This window comes from Oryctolagus cuniculus, chromosome 2, assembly GCF_964237555.1.
Source record: "Oryctolagus cuniculus chromosome 2, mOryCun1.1, whole genome shotgun sequence".
Classification (NCBI taxonomy): Eukaryota; Metazoa; Chordata; class Mammalia; order Lagomorpha; family Leporidae; genus Oryctolagus; species Oryctolagus cuniculus.
In genome coordinates this window covers 164363845-164371705 of record NC_091433.1, presented here as the reverse complement: position 1 = coordinate 164371705, position 7861 = coordinate 164363845, and the positions used below count along the sequence as shown (strand labels likewise).

Sequence of the window (7861 nt, the reverse complement as noted above, 5' to 3'; positions counted from 1 at the left end):
CATGGGAGACCAGGAGAAGCACCTGGCTCCTGGCTTCGGATCAGCGCAGTGCGCCGCCCGCGGCGGCCATTGGAGGGTGAACCAACGGCAAAAGAAGACCTTTCTCTCTGTCTCTCTCTCTCTCACTGTCCATTCTGCCTGTCAAAAAAGAAAAAAAAAAAAGTAGATTTAGGTTTAAACCAATTTATCCAGAAGATGACAGGTGTTTTTTTTTTCCTTGCATGAGAGGAAAGAGAGAGAGAGAGAGAGAGAAAGAGGACATTTACTTCCCTTCTCCAACTACTGATTCACTCCCCAAATGCCAGAATTGCTGCAGCAAAAGCCAGGAGCCAACACACACAATCCAGGTCTCCCATGTGGGTGGCAGGGGACGAAATGATTTGAATCAACGCTGCTGCCTCCTAGGGTCTGCATTGGCAGGAAGCTGGAGCCAGGAGCCAGAGTTGGGAATTGAACTCAAGAGCTCCAGTGTGAAACACAAGTGTCTTAATAGGTCTCAGTCAGGGCTAGACAGCTACTCGACAGAAGACGCATTTTTAATTTAACCATTTCTACTATCAATGTTATTCAATAATTTTAAAAATTTCTAAATACCTAATATAAATATTCTAATATAAAACAGTGGGATATCATTAGTGAAAACACAAAGATGCCCCTACCTCATGTACCTTATATAAGCAGTGGGTGAGCCAAGAGATAATTACAACATAATTGACTGTCAGTTGCCTTATAATTGATCATGGCTAACACTCTACTATCAACCATTCCCCAAACACTGCAAATTGAGTTGTCCCAGCTGTTTGTATTTTGTGTATTCTAATGATAGCCCACTGATTGCTATACCCCTCTCCAACAACCAAGAATTGCCCCGAGGTTGAGGCTGGTGCTGTAGTGGCCCTCCAGGCACCACCCCAGTCTTTGTTTACCCTTGGGGACAGAGCTCTCACCTTATAAATGAAAATACTTAAACACACACACACACATACACACACACACACACACAGGAGAAGGAGTATCAGGTAGAGTTGAAACCCTGCAATCTTCCAGCTACAAGTGAAGTTGGAGCCCCTCCCAGCCAATCTCTGCGTCTCACAGATGAGCAAGGGGAGGCTGTAGCCCTGTAGAGGAGTGGCAACCCACCCCCGGAAACACATCCTCCACCTCCACTCAGACTGAGCCTGGCGGCCGGCATCTGGACCCTGAGCTTTCGACTTCTTCTGAATGTGTCTAAATTTGTCCTCTCCTCTTCTCAAGATGTCCATCTGGAGATCAATCCAGAGAAAGGTAATTGGCTGCACTGTGGTTGGTCACAGAGTTAGTGCCCGCGTTGTAAGTGGCATCGTGGGACCCACGCTTCCCAACACCCGGTTTTCACAGTAAATAACACTTACTTTATCCCGCAGCACAGAGCTCTGTGCTAGTTAAGGAAGCCGATGACTTAGGAGGAAGCCCTGGCACGTCAGCTGTTACTGTTAGTGCTGCTTAGCTCCAAGTGAAGAAAGCTCTCCGGTCCGGGCTGAGGGCCAGTCTACTCTTCAGTACAACAGCATGACCTACCCCAGCGGGTTTTGAGATGTGGCTGCTTGGTTGGCAATATCAGCATCACCAGGGGCTGATTCCCAACTTCAACCCACGCCAACTGGACTGGAAACTCTGGGAATGGAGCCTACAGCCTTTGCTTGAAGGAGGCTTTCAGCAGGGGTGGGTGGGTTTCTTTTGTTGTTGTTGTTTTGTTTTCATTTATTTGAAAGGGAGAGAGAAGGACTATTCTCATTCACTGATTCACTTTCCAAATGCCTACAACAGTCAGGACTGGGCCAGGCTCAAGCCAGAAGCCTGGAACTCAGTTTAGGTCTCCTGTGTTGGTGTCAGAGACCCAACTACTTGAGCACTCCTTCTTCTCCTTCTCCTCCCCCTCCCCCTCCCCCTTCTCCTTCTTTTTGACAGGCAGAGTTAGACAGTGAGAGACAGTGAGCAAGATCTTCCTTCCGCTGGTTCACACAGCAAATGGCTGCTATGGCCAGCGTGCTGCATTGATCCAAAGCCAGGAGCCAGGCGCTTCCTCCTGGTCTCCCATGTGGGTGCAGGGCCCAAGCACTTGGGCCATCCTCCACTACCTTCCCGGGCCACAGCAGAGAGCTGGACTGGAAGAGGAGCAGCCGGAAGGCATCACTTCTTCCTCCCAAGAAAAACATTAGCAAAAAGCTGGAACTAGGAGCAGAGCCAGAATTCAGACCCAGGTACTCTGACATGGGATATGGATGTCTGAAGCCATGTCTTAACCACTGGGCCAAATGCCGGCTCCCCTTTGGGCTGATTCTGGTACTTGCTCAAGTTTGAATGCATCTGCTCTGGAGCAATGCTTTGAAAATTTCAGTCCTGGGGCCCCCAGCCTCAGGGTGTCCAGCAGGAGCTTCTAAAATAGGTGAGTTGAAAAAAAATTCAGAAAACCAGCTATTTACCCCTTCAAGTCCAGTATTTCCCAAACAAACCTCATCTGAAGCATTACTGGGGACCTCTTAGAAAGACCAATGTCACAGCCCTTCTTCCTGGGCATTCAGAATAAGAGCAGAAGAGAAGAGTTGAAAAGGCCAGGCTCAGGGTCTATGCATGTCCCTCCCTCCTTGGGGACAGGGCCACTCATCAGAATTCACTTGGGAACTGTGGCTCTGGGGCTCCCTAAACCACTGGTTTACTTATGACATCCACCTCAGTCCAACAGCGTCAGTATCGAAGAGGATCCCATTTGCTGGCTACTCAGTGCATAAATATTATTCAAAACCTATTGCTTTTTTATTATTTATTTTTTTAAAAGGTCTTCCTTCCGTTGGTTCACCCCCAAAATGGCCACTACAGCCGGAGCTATGCCAAGCCAAAGCCAGGAGCCAGGTGCTTCCTTCTGGTCTGCCAAGTGGGTGTAGGCGCCCAAGCACTTGGGCCATCCTCCACTGCATTCCCAGGCCACAGCAGAGAGTTGGACTGGAAGAGGAGCAACCAGGACTAGAACCCGGCACCCATATGGGATGCCGGTGCTGCAGGCGGAGGATTAACCAAGTGAGCCATAGTGCCAGCCCCAAAACCTATTGCTTTTTAAGGCTGAGAGCGCACAAAATGTTTCTGTGATTTCTGAGCGTCAATTACAGATGAGCCAGGCAAAAAGCAACCCATGGAAATCTCTGGGAACAGAGAGGTCCATTAAGATGGAGAAAAGATTGCCAAGAAACCAGGGAAGAGGCTAGAGAAGGAAGAGGAGAGAAGGACACGAAGGGAGAAGAGGGACCAGAGAAGCTGAGATTTCTTGGGAAACCGTGAACGACTCTGAGCCATTGGAGCCCCAGAAAGGAGCCTGGCTTGGTGGTTAGACACATGGACCCTTGAGACTGCCCGGTTTAAGTGCCATTTCTGTCCCTTCCTGGCAGGTGGCTGACATGACCTTTCCAAGCCTCACTCTCCCTACAATCTACAGATGACAGGCCCTCCTGGCAGCACTGTCGTGAGGAAGTGGGCATACCCCAGGCTTCCCCAGCTGGCGCGGCAGAGGGCAAGAAGCGCTCAGTGAAACTGCTATGATGCTAAGCACTCTCTTCTTGGCAGAATCTTGCCCAGGTTTTCTCTCATTTCTCACCTCTCAGTGCCCTAGTAGACCTTCCTGTGAGGATGAGTGCTGTTTCTGATCTACTTTAAAATCAGACCACATATCCATAAGAGACGTTCCCACGCGTCTTCTCAGCCCGCAAATGAATGAGAGGTAGATGAGGCTATGAGCCTGTTCCTGAGATGGCAGGGCCCAGGTCTCATGGGCACCATGGGTGACCATGCTTCCAGATTCGGCAAGACTTAATCCCAGGTGCACCTTCCGCTTGCAGCAAGGCCAAACAAGTGCCTCCCAAGGCTTCCCCTTGCTCTCCCTAAGGCTGGGTGCCTCCTCCGCACCTCAACTCACTACTCCAGGCAAAACAAGACACGTTGATTATAAAAGAGACAAGATTGCCTAGAATTTTATTTTCTCTTGGAGAAAAGAGGTAGGCCAGCACTCAGAGCTGGACCAAGCAATGGACTATTAAGAGTGATTCTCGAACTTGAGTATGCCTCACAACTGCCGAGGGCTTAGAGTAAGCTAGAGTAGCACACAGTACGAGCCCCACTCCAGAGTTGCTGCTGCAACAGGTCTGAGGCTTGAATTGGCCTTTCCACCAAGTCCCCGTGTTGCTGGTTCCAGGCCCAGGCTTTGAAGCCCTCTACTCTATACTTTTGAGAAAGAAACTATGGCTTGGAGCGGGTGTGTAGTGTAGCGCTTGGGACACCCACATTCACACCAGAGGGCCTGGGTCCAATGCTCAGCTCCGATTCCCGACTCCAGCTTCCTGTCAGCACACACACTGGGAGACGGTGGTGATGGCTCAAATAATTGCGTTCCTGCCACCCACATGGGAGACCCGGATTAAGTTCCCAGCTCCCAGCTGTGCTGCCAGCTCTGGCCGTTCAGGGAGTGAACCAGCAGATGTGAGCGAGCTCTCCCTGTCTCTCTGTATCTCCCCCCTCATCTTCTAAAATAAATAAAAGCAATTAATAAACTATGACTTATCAGAAGTTGTACATCACAGAAACATTAGATTGAAAGATACTCTTCACGACTAATTGCAATGGGAGATAAAAGGAACCTTCATATGTCACTACATAGGTATCATCATATCATCTTGGTTATGTCATTCTTGATTATAGTATTGGTCCCAACCACTGACCTCAGTTTATTGTTCTTAAGCGTGATGATCATCTCCTAATTTTTGTTTTTTATTTATTCAGTGATATCCAGTGTAATATGAGAGCACTTGGAAAACCCAATGGCCCAAAACAATCTCCCCTTTTATGAGCCATTTCCAACATCAAAATAAAAAAGTCAGGGACCGGGATTGTGGAGCAGTGGGTTAAAGCATCACCTGCAACCCATGTGAGTGTCAGTTCATGTCCCGGCTGCTCCACTTTCAATCCTGCTCCCTGCTAATGTGCCTGAGAAAGGAGCAGCATATGGCTGCATGGGTCCCTGCCGTCCACAAGAGAGACCCACTTAAAGCCCTTGATTCCTGGCTTCATCCTGGCCCAGCTCTGGCCATCAGAGCCATTTGAATAGTGAACCAGTAGATGGAAGAACTCTTTCTCTGTCTCTCCCTCTCTCTGTGTAACTCTGCCTTTCAAATCAGTAAAATAAATATTTAAAAAAGAATCACAAAGTCAGAGATGGTATGTCTAGATCTCTTTGGAAACCCAACAGAAAACCTGGAGTACCTTCTGGTCTCTTTTCATTTGGCTTGAAAACATTAGTAAATTAGTTTGCTATCACTTGGCTGCTGAGATAGTGAGACACAAAGAACTATAGGTAGGACCTTGGCTAAAATCTTCCCCAGCAATAAATGAGATAAGGAAGCATCCTGAAGATTTGGACCTGAGGATGGCTGCCCAAGGACAAAACAGGGAGAGAAATCTGAAAAGGTTGTGGGAAGTCCCAGTGCCTGCTTTGGTGTGCTGCCATCTTGGTTATCAAATGGATTACAAGATGCAAAAGAGAGCATTAAAGGTGAGAACAAAACAGTTCCTGACGGTTCCAAAGGGAAATCAGCAGAGACACTGATGACTTGGCTCCTGACCAGCCACGGGTGCCCTGCTTACCTCACAGTGCCGCGGCTCTCCCTTATGCACTGGCCCAGTTCCCGTGCTGAGCCCAGGAAGGCGTGGTTTCCGGGTAGGTCACTCCGCAAGGAGGCTGGGTCACTTATTTCGGGGAGGACGTGGTGCAGGTCCATGGAGGAAGGAGACAGCTCAGCCTCGGACAGAAAGACATCCTCTGCACGTGAGATGGCGCCTGCCGACTCCCCTGGGGACTGGTGGCAGGGGAGCGAGGCCCAGATCGCAGTGGCCTCTGCCCGTCCTCTGCAGGCAACGCAGCCTCCTTGGGCCTAAAAGCCAGTTCTTGATAGAGGAGCCTCACCTGGGAACAGGTGTGTTTTCATTGTGCGGACTCAAAGGAGGCCTCTAGGTGGACTTAGTACCTCAATGGACAGCGAGGCCAACAAGGGGCCTAATTATGGTCTTCAAAAGCAGAATGGACAAGGTTAGGGGGCCTAAATCCCACACAGCTGATGGCTACACCTATAGAGGCTTGGGGGCCTCGGTCTACTTCACCACCGGGAGGAATGAGGCTGTGGCGGCCACAGGAAGGCTGGCAGGTCAGACACGCCCCCTTTCCCGTGATGCCCTCCGGACCCGTATAAAAGCCACCGTGAGAACCCGGAAGCGGAGGGTGTGCCCCCGGAACAGCTGCTCAGCAGGCTCCCTTCCCAGCCGGCAGTTTGCCCTGCGCGGGCCCTGCGAGGCAGGGAGCGCAGGACAGCGGCAACTGAAGATGGCGTCACCGCCAAGCGGGAGCCCGCAGCTTGGCTCGGCGCAGTGCCAGATGCCCTGCGGCCTGCCTTGCCTATCCAGTGCTGCAGACACCCTCAGAGCCTCCCAGTGGCCTCTGGTCACAACACTGTCCTTGCTTGCATGCGCCTGTTTTCTCCCTGTTGGTCCAAATCCGGTTTGTCTTTTAAGAATTAACTGGAAGTCACCTCCTCCCTGAAGCCTCCCAGCTTGCCCAGGCTGGAGAGATCTGGACCTGCTGTGAATCCTTTGTCTTCCCTCTCTGCTCCACTCATTAGGCTCTTTCCATGACCTCTACTCCCTTCAAGGTGAGTTGACTTTTAACTTAAAAAAAATTTTTTTTGAGAGGTAGGCAGAGAACAACCTCCCAACCACTGGTTCACTCTCCAAATGCCCACAATGGCCAGGTCTGGGCTGGACCGAAGCTAGAAAAGCCAGTAACTTAATCCAAGTCTCCCACATAGGTGACAGGGACCTGATGACTTGAGCCATCACTGTTTTCTTCCAGGGTCTGCATTAACAGAAGGCTGAAGTCAGGAGTCGAATCCAGGTGCTCTGATGTGGGACACGGCGGGTCTTCACGGGCATCATAACTCAGGAAAAGAGGCGCAGAATAGAGAAGAAACAGTGTGCAAATCTACAGCCAGGCCGAATTGATTCAGAGAAAATACATTTGCGGAAGTGGTGACCACCTGCCCGCGTGCATGTGATGGAACACGTGGCAGAAGGCCCGACCCCCAGGGGCTGGGCCTTTTTATATTTTAGGACTAGGGGTGGGGGTGGGGGTAGGGGGTAGCAGGTGGAGGTGAATTCCTGGAACTGGGCCGGGCCTTGGAAACCTGGAAAAGAATTTGGGGTATGAAGGCAATAGGGTGTGAATCCTAGTTGAGACTCAAGGGCAAGGAATCATTCCATTGTTTATCTTTTGGACAATGAGCGAGAATGGCTGAGGCTTATGTCCTTGTTCCATCAGTAACCACTAAGCCAAATGTCAGCTCACAGACTTGACTTTTTAGCTGTGTCTGTCCGATGCTTGTGCGGTTTTTATTATTATTTCCTCCAGCACACAGCACACATCCATGAGCACAGCCAACAGGTGCGTGCTTCTTTGACTACCTATGTATGCATTACAGACACACTCCTTTATAAACATGCTTTAGTGGGCCTGCGTTACCTCCTCTCAGAAACAAATGGCCAGCCCTGACAGAGCATAACTACTCACATAGGTGGGGAAAACAGAAAATCCAAGGCATTCATTATCCCATCCGCAGTTAGCCAATGTTGAAGTTTTAGGATATATCCCCAAATTTTTATGTACATAGATTTTTTTTTAAATTTTTTGACAGGCAGAGTGGACAGTGAGAGAGAGAGAAAGGTCTTCCTTTACCGTTGGTTCACCCTCCAATGGCCACTGCGGCCGGTGCACCGCGCTGATCTGAAGCCAAGG

At 50.0% G+C, this 7861-nt stretch overlaps 1 long non-coding RNA gene across 2 annotated transcripts in view; it reads left to right on the top strand.

Annotated features, from left to right (window-relative positions):
* The window catches only part of LOC127488849 (uncharacterized), a 9901-nt gene extending 2728 nt beyond the window's left edge, over positions 1-7173 (top strand). For both annotated transcript variants that reach the window (XR_011386933.1, XR_011386934.1), the window contains exon 3: positions 6923-7173. This is a non-coding gene — a long non-coding RNA (uncharacterized lncRNA). The remainder of the gene's footprint in view (positions 1-6922) is intronic.
* Positions 7174-7861: the final 688 nt, after the last annotated feature.